At 39.4% G+C, this 15,709-nt stretch overlaps 1 non-coding gene across 1 annotated transcript; it reads right to left on the bottom strand.

Annotated features, from left to right (window-relative positions):
• Window positions 1-1,126: 1,126 nt before the first annotated feature.
• On the bottom strand, window positions 1,127-1,199 carry Trnat-ggu. Its single transcript has one exon. It is a non-coding gene; the product is annotated as a tRNA-Thr (tRNA).
• Window positions 1,200-15,709: the final 14,510 nt, after the last annotated feature.

The raw sequence follows: 15,709 nt of genomic DNA, 5'->3' as shown, positions 1-15,709 counted from the left end.
TTTTGTTTTTAGTTTCAATTTTGGTGGAAACTCAAGATACAGTGAGATAAAATGTAATAAAACTGTTTTTTTACCCAAAGTATGCTGTGAAACATCGACATAAACAATGTCCGCCGTCTTGTCAAGTTTTCCATCAGTCAGAATTTGTGTCAATCACCTCATAAACGCTCTATGTTTGAAGAACATGCCAAACAGCACAGAACACGATGAAATATTTCAGAAGTATAGTAAATTTCGACAAATTGTTTGGTCGTGTGGGGGCTCAAAGAACCACTTTTTTATCAAATAAGAATCACTCTTTTTCGAAAACTCAAGAACAGCTATACGTGGAAAATATTGATTTTTTTTCTATCGATGTATCGTCAGCATCGATTTCAGTCGGATGATCGGATGATTTACCGAAATGTCGCTGTATCGCTACTTAGAAAATTATACCGTCTCTACTGGCGATGCCCTGCACTAGCGCCTGAGCGCGTTGGGGGACTATCGCTGCAGGTGTGCTGGCGTTTTCCCAGAAGCCACGGACCTTGAGGTTACGTCACAGCCCAGCTGGCGACGTGCACTGAGCGACCGAAGCTCGCACGAGGGCACCCTGCTTGCGCTCAAACAGCACAGTGTCAGAAACGTGTTAGGTAACGAAAGATACCCAGGCACAAAGAATAATATACGGCGTTTAGTGCACTTAGTAACGCTAAACTAGAAAATGAAGCACTTATCGATAAAACTGCTAAGAATCACAATCTGAATATATCGCTATAGAATCCCAGTATAGAGAAGCACTCTGTTACATCGTACCTAAACCTTGTCAGCTTCACAACTGTAGCCCACCAGCTAGCATATGGATATCTTTGTACACTGCCTCATTTCGGCTAGTTTTGTGAATTTGTGTAAGAAGCTGCGGTACAAAGCGGATAGTCATCTTTGTCATGTTCAAAATTTGGTGTAATATGTTGAGAACTGATCGACGACTTTTTTCACTTTGTGTACCGCCTCCTCGATCTTAAACGCCGGTCCTGTAGCACCAGGGCCACCACATGTCTAGCAGTTCCCGATTCTTCACAGAGAGATGGTTTGCCACTTTGTTCTTCGCCATTGAAACTTATTTGACCAGAACGTTCGAAAATGTGTACCGGGCCGTGATTCGAACCCGGGATCTCCTGCTTACCAGGCAGGTGCGGTAGCCACTGCGCCATCCGGCAGTGCCGATCGGCCGTTAGCTGCCGTTAGGCGTGCCGAGATAGTCCGTGCAGCTGCGATAACGCTGTATCCCGGATGGCGCAGAAGGGGAGTCGTACAGCCGTATGACGACAATGTTAAATTGGCTATATAAATGCCCTGTTTTCTCAGGTACTGTTGAGTATATTTATCACATGTTGTCCCATGTTTTGAGACTGTATTGCTCTACAATCACTTTCAAATAATAACTGGAAAAAAGTTATGAATTTTTTTCCTAAACATATAATTTTTTGTTGTAAATTCTCACAATTTTAATTTCTTGAATTTTAACTATTACAGTAAATACTACTAAAGTAGAGCTACAACATCATTGTACTATTTATGTTATGTGGTAAATAACTCACTGATGTACTGGGTGATCAAAAAGTCAGTATAAATTTGAAAACTTTATAAACCACGGAATAATGTAGATAGAGAGGTAAAATTGACACACATGATTGGAATGACATGGGGTTTTATTAGAACAAAAAAAAAAAAAAAATGAAGTTCACAAAATGTCCGACAGATGGCGCGTCGTTTGGTGATGATCGTGTGCTCAGCCGCCACTTTCGTCATGCTTAGCCTCCCAGGTCCCCAGACCTCATTCCGTGCGATTATTGGCTTTGGGGTTACCTGAAGTCGCAAGTGTATCGTGATCGACTGACATCACTAGGGATGCTGAAAGACAACATCCGACGCCAATGCCTCACCACAACTCCGGACATGCTTTACAGTGCTGTTCACAACATTATTCCTCGACTACAGCTATTGTTGAGGAACGATGGTGGACATATTGAGCATTTCCTGTAAAGAACATCATCTTTGCTTTGTCTTACTTTTTTATGCTAATTATTGCTATTCTGAACAGACAAAGCGGCATCTGTCGGACATTTTTTGAACTTTCGTATTTTTTGGGTTCTAATAAAACCCCATGTCATTCCAAGCATGAGTGTCAATTTGTACCTCTCGATGTACATTATTCCGTGATTTATTCAGTTTTCAAATTTGTACTGACTTTTTGATCACCCTGTAGATTCAGAAGTTTCTGAGAAAAAGAGGCTTTTATACTGAAAACTGTCATGTTTGAAAATTGCGTTTAAAGAAAAAATTTTAATATACAGCCAACTGATACATAAAAAATATGTTAGAATCCTCCTGGATGGTAGTCCTCATCTCCTCCATCTTCCTCACCCAGTGCTGCCCTCCTTCTCTTGGATCTGGCTTCTTTTGACATATTGTTTGTTGCAATCTCTGCCTTCATGATTCGCAGTTGGTCCAAGTCCATCACACTTTTAATGGTGTTGTAACCTCTATGGATGCCAAGATATTCCAGAACCTGTAGTCTTCCAGCATAGGCATCATTAAAAGTAAGAACAGCATCCAAAACACCAAGTTCAAAGACTGACCTTCCAACAAACACATTTTTTGGTATCCTTGACCATAGAACATTGTTAAATGATTCATTCGCATTTTGTATTTTGCCCTTGAGACATTTCTTGAACAGCCCTGGTTGGACAAGATCCTGAAACACAGGTTTCGTGGCAAGCATAACAGAATTTGGTATAGTAATTTTGGCGAGAAAGTGTCTACTTTACCCTCCTCTTTTGCCTTTTAAGTATTCACACCATTCAGTGGAACATAGGTTGTGTATTGGTTCAGCATCTGTAGACAGCTTGTGAAAATAAACTGCCCAAACAGCTCTCTTCATATCGTCTAAATTATCTCTGTTACTTCTAATCGCCATACCATAATATTGTGTAATCTGATCAATTTGTTTATCAGTCAGTCGACGTCTTAGACCATCAGATAGCTTGGTACTTCCCAACTGCTGTTTGAGTCTACGTAGTCTCGTGCCCATCCTCTTTTGCACATGATTAATGCACTCTAGTTTTGTAACTGACAAATCACCATAGGGTTTACTCTCCACCACTGTCTTATACGATCGTGAGTCTCCATCCCCAAGAAAACTCATGTAGCGAACAGCACGGTCATGCTGGGAACGTTGGAACATTTTCACTGCAGAAGCAACCTCCATCCCTCCACTAGTTCCTTCATAGTTTCTCTGACAATTCATTTCACGCTTAGTTTGCTTTTCAGTACAGTTGCCTGCTTGCCTACAACCCTGACAGTACATGGTCAACACATTAAAATCTAACACTTACCCATTGTCGATGCTGATAATAGATGGCCATGAATTCTTTGACTGGAAACCTCTTTTTTGCCACGATCCGTCGAATGATATTGCTATATCAGAACTACCATTTTCTGCTACATCCTGCCCTGCTGCTGTAGTCATTGACTCCATAGCACACGCCTTGACACTACTTCTTACTATGGAGTGATATTTGATAGATTTTGTAGGGGGACTAGGGAGGTTCAGCAAGCCACAAAGAAGCTTACCAGCGTAATGGCCTTTTCCTATGCATCTAGGCCCATAGAAGTATCTTAGATCAGTGTCAAAAAGTCCATTCCTTACACTTACATCTGAAGTTTTTAAAGTCTTTTCGTTTTTACAGTTGAAACACATTATCAGTAAAGTGCACACCAGACCATTGCGTTGAGATAACTTTCCACAAATTTCAATTTCCCCTCCACATATACGACAACACACTGTTTCACACAAATCTGAAATAAGTATACGGAGATTAATAATGATATTCCAGTTTGTTTCACTGTCTGAAGCTGCGTTGTATTTTACATCATTACCCAGCAGGTTTTTCTTGGAAGCACTCGGAGGAGTAGAAGGACTGTCACTGTTTACAACCAAATTATCGCCCTTCGGCGCTAACCACTCATTTTACTGCTGCTATATTTGTTCTGTAGTATCTGTTTCCTTTGCTTCGTATTTTTAAACACTCCTTTTGGTTCAGTCATGACGAAAGCTATCACAGGAAACACGGAAACTAAAACGCAGCTAGTGGATAACTGTTGTTGTCAAACACAAACAAATGTACAGTTCAAAGAGTTTACTGCGAAGTACCGCCAGTGTAGGAAACTTATGAAATGGACAATTCTCTACAAAACAAAAGAAACCACAGCCTTCTAGACTACACAGTTCCAGGAAAAAATGCCAAAATGCGAAATGATAGAAAACAAAATTCTCGGAAATGTCATCGCATGATTATTTTCAAATATTTATTTAAAATAGTAAATAATCGAATATTTCAATAAAACCAACAACAAATTAAGCATAAACATCCATATTTTCATAATTTGCATAACAGTAAAAATGTCAAATTTTATCATTTTTGGCGGTACGACTCCCCTTAACATACTTGCCGCGTCAGCAGGAGACTCCGGGTTTGAATCCCAGTCTGTTATACATTTTTGTCCGTCGCCGCTGATTCCATTTAAAGTCCTGTTGCAGCTGATAGCAGTGACTCCCCTCAGTTTGCATATAGTGTTTCACAGCTGCTGGATCTGCATGGTGTATGGTCTTTCGAAAGAACATACATTGTGCATTTCAAAAAAGAAAAAAAATATTTGACCACCCTGAAAGTGCCTTCGTTATCTAACCACTGTGCCATAAAATGATGCTTTGTGGCCGCATACTTCCACCAATTTAGAATTGTGGCAGCGTTACTTCCCTTAAAATGCAGAACACAAATTACCGCTTGATAATGTGCTCTATCAGTGGGCTGCGCCATTTGTATTTTGGCCCTTTTAGCTGCGTGCTACGGGAATGTGGAGCGTGGATTTCAACATCTACCGGGACTGTAGTCATGCAACTGCAAAGGAACAGAAAATTACACTGTAGGAAATACTGCACCAAACCACAAGTTTTTTAAAATGATTTAGTTGTACCGTTGCCAGTTTCGGGCCTGAGCCCAGACGGTAGCGTAAACTTCTTTGCAAGTTTTACATTTGCATCCTAGAATGTAACAAAGTTTTCTGATTGTATAGTTTACGATAGGTTTACATTTTTGTAATTACGTAGTTTTACAATTATATACGCTCTATGCATTCTACTTGGACAGAGGTTGGGTATTCTTTTATGATTCATGCTAATCAGTGAACTGAACTAAATACAAGATGGCTGTTAGAGTTGTTTACAACGGCTGCTGATCTGATGTGCCAAAGAACATGATACTTTTACAGGTATGGCACACATCTGGAATGAATGCAAAGATACTTCTTCGTAGTACAGATAATTTTTTATGGTTGTACATTTATTTACTGAGGTTTGAAAGATCCTGATAACGGCCAATGAAGACTTTTCTCACTGTCAATTATTATTTCTATCATTTGAAATTATATGACTGCTATGAAGTTTTGGGGGTACATTTTTTTTAAAATTCTAGTTGATCATTCAGGATGCAGTTAGATTACTGTGAACGTGGTTGCATATTTCTAATTCCTCTAACAAATTCAGGGTCTGCTCTTTTTTCGGCAAAATGTAGTATATCTAAGTTTTCTTCAATGCTTATCTCTCCGTTTGCGTGTTGGGCCAAGTGAGCACCGAAAGTTGCGTTACTTAGGGTTGTTGAGCCCGAGTGCATCAGGGTATCGTACGTTGAAACTCCTACCAATTTGTACAATGTATAATTTCGGGCACCCAGCACACCTTTGATGTACTTATGTTGCCAACAATTTCGTCTTTCATTTTATTGTTCGCGAAAATTTGATTTTGATATTTTTTGGCACGGAACAATTTTGCAGTCTGTTATAACACGTTCAGTCGATGGTATGCAAACATATTTTGAGGAGGTATTTGTTCTAAAGTGATGTTTAATTTGGACTTAGAGCGATTTTTGCTAATTTTTACAAAGAGTCAATGATCCAGAAAAAAATAAATAAACTCAAGAAGGATAAAGCACTTGTAGTTACAAAAGACAAAGGAAGCTCCGTTGTACTAATGTATGAAAAAGATTACATAAATAATAGATTAGATATTTTCTGAAACAACGACATAAAAGAAATTAATTCCGATCCAATCCTAAAATTTTAGGCTAAGCTTAAAAAAGTCTTCAAAGAGTCCTACTTCCTCCTAACCTCAACTGAAAAATCTGAATGCACAATAATCAACCATTCAGCCCAAAACATCGATCGCAACCAAAGATTCACAAAGAACATTGTCTGATATATCCGATTGTGAGTTCACAAAAGAACCCTTTCTACAACATCAGAAAAAATCTTAATGAGATTCTCAAGAAGACCTTTACATATTAAGATAATTTTTGTACAAGCAATATCTATGAGCTTTCAGAAAGCATCATTCTCATACCAAACACTGCCATATTCGCATCCCTTGATAGAGTTAACTTGTATACAAATATACCAGTAAAAGAACCAATCTCAGTAATGAAAAATAACTTGCTTAGACATAAAAAGGTCAGTCTACCTGAAATTTATGAGCCTGTTTAAATTCTAACCTTCATGCTACCACTTGATTACTTCATCTTTCAAAAAACAAATTTTATGAAGAACAAGATGGTCTTGCAGTGAGCAGTTGCCTAGCTACCCTGTCAGCTAAAATTTACATACATCGTTTAGAACCATGCTTTAGAAAAAAAAAATGGTTCAAATGGCTCTGAGCACTATGGGACTTAACATCTGAGGTCATCAGTCCCCTAGAACTTAGAACTACTTAAACGTAACTAACCTAAGGACATCACACACATCCAGGCCCTCATCCTTTTCAATGCCAATATGACAATAAAGAACAAAAATCATGTATTACAAACGCTATGTGGATGACACATTGATCTTAATTGATTAACAATCTAACTCCACCAAACATAAAATTTACTGTTGAGCATGAAATTGATAATGGAATAAATTGCTTGGATCTAAAAATTAGTAAGTACAGCGGTAAAAGTAAACATAAAATAAACAGGAAACCCGCTACACCGGATTTCACAGTCGACAGCTCATCACGCATCTCCGGGCAACACAAAATGCCATGTTATAAGGCAATGCTCAAGAGAACGGAAAAATATTCTTTGGACACTGAAGACAAACTATAAGAACCAAAAACAATCTAACTAATAGCCCACAATATCGATTACACCTCTGACGCCATCACTAAGCTTCACAATAGAATTAAAAAAAAAAAAAACAATAAGAAGCGTAGACCTAAGTCCAAATCAAACAGCACTTTAGCACAAATAGCTGCTTAAAACACAGAAATATGTCTGCATACCATTCATTTGTATAGTGTCATAACAGACTGCAAAATTATTCCGTGCCAAAAAAAGTCGAAATTAGATTTTCCAAAAACAATAAACCGAGCGAGGTGGCGCAGTGTTTAGCACACTGGACTCGCTTTCGGGAGGACGACGGTTCCAATCCGCGTCCAGCCATTCTGATTTAGATTTTCGGTGATTTCCCTAATTCGCTTTAGGCAAATGCCGGGATTGTTCTTTTGAAAGGGCGCGGCCGATTTCCATCCCCATCCTCCGTAATCCGATGGGACAGATGACCTCGCTGTCTGGTCCCCTCCCTCAAATCAACCAAGCAACAAACAATAAAATGAAAAATAATATTGTTCAGAACTTAAATTTAAAAAATAAAGTGCACCACAAGTATGGCATTTATAAGCTAATTTATTCTGTGTGTGCCAAATTTTACTTTGGTCAAACTGGTAGGCGTTTCAACGTACGATACTGTGACCACATGGATGCTCTCAGGCTCAACAACCCTCAGTAAGTCAACTTTCGCTGCTCACTTGGCCCAACACGGGAAACAGAGATAAGCATCGAAGAGAACTTAGTGATGCTACATTTCTCCGAAAAAGGACTATAGATGAATTTGTTAGAAGAATTAGAAATATACAGCCACGTTCACTGTGAACCTGACTGCACCTGAAAGACCATTAGAATTAAAAACCCAAATAAACCTCCAAAATTTTACAACTCCTATAATTACAAATGACAGAAATGATAATTAATTGACAGTGAGGGAATTCTTCATTGCCCATTACCTGCATCTTTCAAACCTAAATAAGTGAATGTATAACCGTAAAAATTTCTGTAGACATATCACGTTCTCTGGCACATCAGATCTGGAGTCGACGGAAGCAAATGTATCTGCCATCTTGTATTTAGTTCGGTTCACTCATCAGCATGGATCGTGAATGAAAACCAAACCTCTGTTTTATGTAAAGGAAAGGTTTCCATGAACTAAGTACAATGTGTAGGTCATATACAAGTGTAAAACTATGTGATCACAAAAAAACCTGTAAATAATTAGAACGCAAATGTAAAACTTGCAAAGACGTCAGCGCTACCATATGGAGTTGGGCTCTGTCTCGAAACTTGTAATGGTATTATAAAATCATTTCAAAAAACTTGTGGCTGTTTGCAGTATTTTCTTTAGTGTAACTGAGGAAAACACCTGTGGTGTTATGTAACCAAAATGGATAAAAGAAGAACAGAAGATTACTTCTTGCCAAAGTCTACCTTGGCTAGCAAGGTCGCCGGATATCTCCCTGGTTGCGAACGTTTGGAACATCATGGGCAAGGCCCTCCAACTATCTAGGGATTTTGACTAACGCGCCAACTGCACAGAATTTGGTACGATGTCGTCAGGAGGACATACAACTACTTTATCAATTAATAGCAATCCGACTGCTTGCATAAGGGCCGTAGGTGGAGCTACGCGTTATTAACTTCCTCAATTTGCGAAGCTTCGTTTGCTGAATAAATCATCCAATTTTGCTGAAACTGTAATCAGTTGTTTTTCTGTGCATGTACATCACATCTAACGACTTCCGTCCCATTCGGATAATTCTTCGTGGTGCATCGTTTTCTTTCTTTCTTCTTTTCGTCTTAGGTTGTATATTAATAAATGACTATTTGTGTAAAAGGAACAAATGTCGTAATTTTAAGTGTGTCTTTACTATTGTTTTGGCTTCGGCCTCAATGTACATTTAGAAAAGAATACTATAAGTGGACAGAAAAAGAAATCGGTAATGCTGAAATATTAAATACATCGATAAGACTCAACTTTACTCTGAAACAAAAGCTTAGTGTATCTTATAGTTTTTTTACTCAAACGCAAGGCCGGTTCGAGCACATATTTACGCAGAAGCAACACGTTGCTTGGCGCCCCCTCCCTCTTCATTTTTTCACAAAAACGTCAAATCATTCTCCGTCCTCCTCACCCCCTTCATACATTACTTCTACATCTCATCTACATCTACGTGATTACTCTGCTACTCACAATAAAGTGCCTGGCATAGGGTTTAATGAACCACCTGCAAACTGTCTCGAAAGGCGCGCGGGGAAAACGAGCATTTAAATTTTTCTGTGCGAGCCCTGATTTCTCTTATTTTATCGTGATGATCATTTCTCCCTATGTAGGTGAGTACCAACAGAATGTTTTCGCAATCGGAGGAGAAAACTGGTGATTTAAATTTCATGAGAGCATCCCGTCGCAGCGAAAAACGCCTTTGCTTTAATGATTGCCACTCCAATTCACGCATCATGTCTGTGGCAGTATATCCTCTACTTCGTGATAATACAAAACGAGCTGCCCTTCTTTGTACTTTTTCGATGTCATCCGTCAGTCCCATCTGATGCGGATCCCACACCGCACAGCAATATTCTAGATTAGGGAAGACAATCGTGGTGTCAGCAGTCTCTTTAGTAGACCTGTTGCACCTTGTAAGTGTTCTGCCAATGAATCGCAGTCTTTGGTTTGCTCTACCCACAACATTATCTATGTGATCGTTTCACTTTAGGTTATTTCTAATTGTAGTCCCTTAGTATTTAGTTGAATTTACAGCCTTCAGATTTGTGTGACTTATTGCGTAATCGACAGTTATCAGATTTTTTTTAGTACTCATTTGAATAACTTCACACTTTTCTTTATTCAGGGTCAACTGCCACTTTTCGCACCATACAGATATCTTATCTAAATCATTTTGCAATTCCTTTTGGCTATCTGATGACTTTACAAGACGGTAAATGACAGCATCATTAGCAAACAATCCAAGACGGCTACTCAGATTGTCTCCTATGTCGTTAATATAGATCAGGAACAAAAGAGGGCCTATAACACTTCCTTGGGGAACACCGCATATTATTTCTGTTTTACTCGATGAATTTTCGTCTATTACTACGAATTGTGACCTTTCTGACAGGAAATCACGAATCCAGTCACACAACTGAGGCGATATTCCGTAGCCACGCAGTTTGGTTAGACGACGCTTGTGGGGAACGGTGTCGAAAGCTTTTTGGAAATTTAAAAATATGGAATCAATTTGACATCCCCTGTCGATAGCACTCATTACTTCATGAGTGTAAAGAGCTAGTTGCGTTTCACAAGAATGATATTTTCTCAACCCATTCTTTAGCCTCCAGATTACCAAGAGCGTAAGGAACGACAACCAAACTTTAAAAAAGAATAGAATAAACTTGTAAATGGGTTGTATTTGCTACTAATTAAAGCACACCTTATCGACCGGATGGTTATAATTAAAGTATAGCTACTCACAGAGATCCACTGTGGATATAATTATCGTTGTTGTTGTTGTGGTCTTCAGTCCAGAGACTGGTTTGATGCGGCTTTCCATGCTACTCTATCCTGTGCAAGCTTCTTCATCTCCCAGTACCTACTGCAGCCTACATCCTTCTGAATCTGCTTAGTGTATTCATCCCTTGGCCTCCCTCTACTATTTTTACCCTCCATGCTGCCCTCCAATGCTAAATTGGTGATCCCTTGATGCCTCAGAACATACGAACCGATCCCTTCTTCTTGTGAAGTTGTGCCACAAACTCCTCTTCTCCCCAATCCTATTCAATAGCTCCTCATTAGTTATGTGATCTACCCATCTAATCTTCAGCATTCTTCTGTAGCACCACATTTCAAAAGCTTCTATTCTCTTCTTGTCTAAACTATTTATCGTCCATGTTTCACTTCCATACATGACTACATTCCATACAAATACTCTCAGAAACGACTTCCTGACACTTAAATCTATACTCGATTTTAACAAAGTTTTCTTTCTCAGAAACGCTTTCCTTGCCATTGCCAGTCTACATTTTATAACCTCTCTGTTTCGACCACCATCAGTTATTTTGCTCCCCAATAGAAAACTCCTTTACTACTTTAAGTGTCTCATTCCCTAATCGAATTCCCTCATCATCACCCGAGATAACTTGACTACATTCCATTATCCTCGTTTTGCTTTTGTTGATGTTCATCTTACATCCTTGTTTCAAGACACTGTCCATTCCGTTCAACTGCTCTTCCAAGTCCTTTGCTGTCTCTGACAGAATTACAATGTCATCGGCGAACCTTAAAGCTTTTATTTCTTCTCCATGGATTTTAATACCTACGCCGAATTTTTCTTTTGTTTCCTTTATTGCTTGCTCAATATACAGATTGAATAACATCGGGGAGAGGCTACAACCCTGTTTCACTCCCTTCCCAACCACTGCTTCCCTTTCATGTCCCTCGACTCTTATAACTGCCATCTGCGGTATGTTGATGATTTTCACTTATGGACCGTCTGACAGCAACTGAATAAAACACAATTTTAGTGCCATACGCGTTTCGCCTTTATTTTCTGCAAGGCATCATCAGTGGCAGGTTCCGTAGACAGTTTCTTACATATTACGCTCCTGTTGCATTTTTGGTCTTGTTCTTCTTCCTATGAGCGCCAATTTGCTGTTTTTTCTGCATTCCACAGCACTATGCACTGAACGCTTTTTTTAATGCAATGTTTTGGTTTCTGTTGCCGACTGTCAAATGGCACTACAATTGTGTTTTATTCAGTTGCTGTCAGACGGTCCATAAGTGAAAATCATCAACATACCGTAGTATTACGCGCAACTGAGGAGGACAGGACCAAAAAATTGAAGATGTGAAACTGCCATCTGGTTTCTGTACAAATTGTAAATAGCCTTTAGGTCCAAGACGTGTCCTTAAAAAAAAAAATTAAAAAATAAAAAATAAAAAATAATATTAAAAGAATTGAACCTAGACAATAAAACTACAAACCTAATTAGAGAAACCATCACCAACACATACTCCAAAATTAAATTTATGGGAGAACTCTCAGACCTATTTGAGATAAAAACTGGAGTACGACAAGGTGATGGACTCTCTCCATTGTTATTTAATTGTGCCCTAGAAAAAATAGTAAGAGAATGGAACAAGCAAATCAATAGTGGAATCCGACTAGGAAGAAAAAACAAAGGCATCAAGGTTAATTGCCTAGCATTTGCAGATGATATGGCCCTACTAGCTGAAACATGGGAAGAAGCCAAAGAACAGATCCTCGAATTACAGAAACAAGCAGAGAAAATAGGCCTTAAAATTTGTTTTGAAAAAACCAAAATAATCACAAATATAAAAAAGCCAATGAAATATCTTAAAGTAAGAGACCAAAAGATCGAAATTGTTAAAGAATTCAAATATCTTGGTGAATGGATTAGCTGGAACGCCCTTGAGAAAAAAGCAATAGAATTAAGAAGAAACAAAGTTGAACTAGCCTTTCAGCTTACTAAAAATACTTATAATAAAAAGTCCCTCTCATGGAATTCAAAAATAAAACATTAGAACACTGTCATTAAACCAGAAGCACTATATGCAGCTGAGACATTATCCATCACTAACCATGGCCCAATTGAAAGGCTAGAGATCAAAGAAAGAAAAATATTGAGAAAAATTTTAGGCCCCAAATTTCATGACGACAAACTAATTCATACCAAAAATGAAACACTCTACAAAACCACAGAAAAACTTTCGGATACAATGAGGAAAAGAAGAATTGAGTTTTATGGGCACATTCTCAGAATGAACCCAAATAGACTTACAAAAAGAATGTTTGACTACTTCAGGAATAAAAAATCCAAACCAAATTGGTTTATCCAAACAGAGAAAGACTTAAGAGAACTACACATCACAGAAAAAATGCTCACAGACAGGACCGCAAAAATGATAAGCAAAGACAGAAAAGAGGGATTCCAGCTCCAAAATAGAAAGAAAAGAACGATTGTCATCTCTGATGAGGAAAGAAAAGCAAGATCAGAAAGAATGAAGCAGTACTGGGCGAAAAGAAAGGCACAGAACACACAGAAGTGATTGATTCAACGTACCCCAAAGTTGGGTGAAACGAAGAAAAAAAATAAAATAAAATAAAATGTTCCAATATGTATGAATTCCTAAGGGACTAAAATGCTGAGGTCATTGGTCCCTAGACTTACACTCTAATTAAACTAACTTATGCTAAGAACAAAACACACACACACACACACACACACACCCATGCCCGAGGGAGGACTCGAACTTCCAGCGGGAGGGGCCGCGCAATTCGTGACGTGGCGCCTCAAACCACGCGGCCACTCCGCGCGGCTAAGACGTATCCTTCCACGCAAACTGCGACTTACTTCCCTTTTCTTCGGAATTGTATCCATACATCGATTTTCTAGAATCTTCGAGATTCCAAGTTGGCACTTCTACGTCAGAGAGCTTACGCGTATACGAGCATCGCCGCTGTCCGACCCTCGCTCTACGGGACAATAGCAAGCATGGCGACCTTGTTCGTCTTTGAATTCTGCTGCTTCACTACCTCCAAAGTTGCGTAGAGATCAAACCACAGGTTCCATTGTTGGATTGCATAGATGAACTCGGAAATTTTCCACTGGTTATTTTCAAGCCTAGTAAACAATAATTTATGTTTCAACTGAACTTACGCTACAGTCGATAATGATCTTCGACAGAAAAGGAAATAATACTGCCACGTCTCAACTTCAGAGGTAAGCAGTTGGTCATAACTTTGGTTGTAATTCCTTAGCTTCTTGTGGCATATTCTTCAACAGAAGAGCCCACAGGCATATCGCCGACTCTCGCTGTCGAGTGGGCTCTACAGTCATTTTAATTTGAAACCAATGATATTAAGTATATACACTCCATAAAAATACTTTGAGAAACGACTTCCTGACACTTAAATCAATACTCGATGTTAACAAACTTCTCTTCTTCAGAAACGCTATCCTTGCCGTTGCCAGTCTACCTAATTATCGCATGGCAGCGAAACTTAGTAGATATACTAATGGTTTGATGCGCAACTGAATTATGCTGGGAAATTTAGTTCCAATTTTGGCCACCAGGTGCAAATCTGGTGCTGTGAAAGCAAGAAAGATGCGTAGAAATGTTTCCGTATGTGATGGATTAGGAACTGGATGTAGACAGAAAAGGTCAAACAATGATTTAATTATTAGCTATCTTGCACGAATAGAGTGGTTTCCACACAGCTGCGCTCTTCCAAAGCAGGAATTATATGCTGTACAAGAAGGTCTCGATAACGGCAGCGCCCTCCAACCATCTTGCGGTTCTGGCTATCGAAAGCACTAGTTGGACAGAATTTGGTACGAAACCCTCAGGACATCCAACTACACGTGAATCCACTCCACACAGTCACATACGGCGAGTGCAACGCCTCTTCGTACGCAACACGCTGTTTAACATTAGGCCGGCCGAAGTGGCCGTGCGGTTAAAGGCGCTGCAGTCTGGAACCGCAAGACCGCTACGGTCGCAGGTTCGAATCCTGCCTCGGGCATGGATGTTTGTGATGTCCTTAGGTTAGTTAGGTTTAACTAGTTCTAAGTTCTAGGGGACTAATGACCTCAGCAGTTGAGTCCCATAGTGCTCAGAGCCATTTGAACCATTTTGTTTAACATTAACTCTAAATTCAGCAGTTCTGTGTATTTCCTGCACACTCTAGTGTAAAATGCGTCTCGTCACTTCGTAAGAACGACCGCCCGCATGTCATCAGTTTCGATCCGTGCCAGAAACCGAAGACCAAATTCAGAACATTGTTGCCACAGAACTGTACGTATTGTTAACCCAGGGGTGGACAATCCTCGTGATACTGCACGAGGAGTAGCACTTCCTGGGGCGTGTACGGCATGGTCAGTTCAGCAACAGTGACCTCTTTAGTCACTAGAATTTTCGAATTTCATTGTTATCTTCTATTTAATGACGTCAGGCTTCTCCTCAGACCTTTAAGTCCGCGATACTCTCTCAGTGCAGCATCATAACTGCTGCCGTTTACATAAAAACTGTTTCACTAACAGCGCAGTGTTCTCTTATCGAAAGCCTTGCGGTTCACTCACGTTATGGGTTTTCAAATGACAGCGGGGATATTATACCGTCATAAAAACAATGTACAGCGCCAGATGTTCACCTGATGGCCAAAATATGAAGTAATATTTTTCCAGCGTTAATCCGCTCCTCATTAACGCATTAGCATATCTACCAAATTTTGCTGCTATAGCATAATTGCAGCCCACAGTCGACCACCGTGAGTGGTTGCACTTTACGACCAATTATAATCACCAGGTACAAATTTTGCACAAATTTTCAACGTGACGCCCCTCTCAGCTTTGTGCCTGAAGTGGCTGCTTGTGTCGCTTGGGGCTTAAAACGGCCTTGCTCAGGTGAGAATAATACAATATTTTAGCTATGGAATTACTAATGAATTTGTGATGATGCATTAATCTTTGTTTTAATACAGTTGTGCATGCGAAGTTAAACTTTATGC

Source organism: Schistocerca americana, chromosome 2, assembly GCF_021461395.2.
Source record: "Schistocerca americana isolate TAMUIC-IGC-003095 chromosome 2, iqSchAmer2.1, whole genome shotgun sequence".
Lineage (NCBI taxonomy): Eukaryota > Metazoa > Arthropoda > Insecta > Orthoptera > Acrididae > Schistocerca > Schistocerca americana.
The sequence above is the reverse complement of the archived record's forward strand: the minus strand, read 5'-3'. Positions and strand labels throughout refer to the sequence as shown.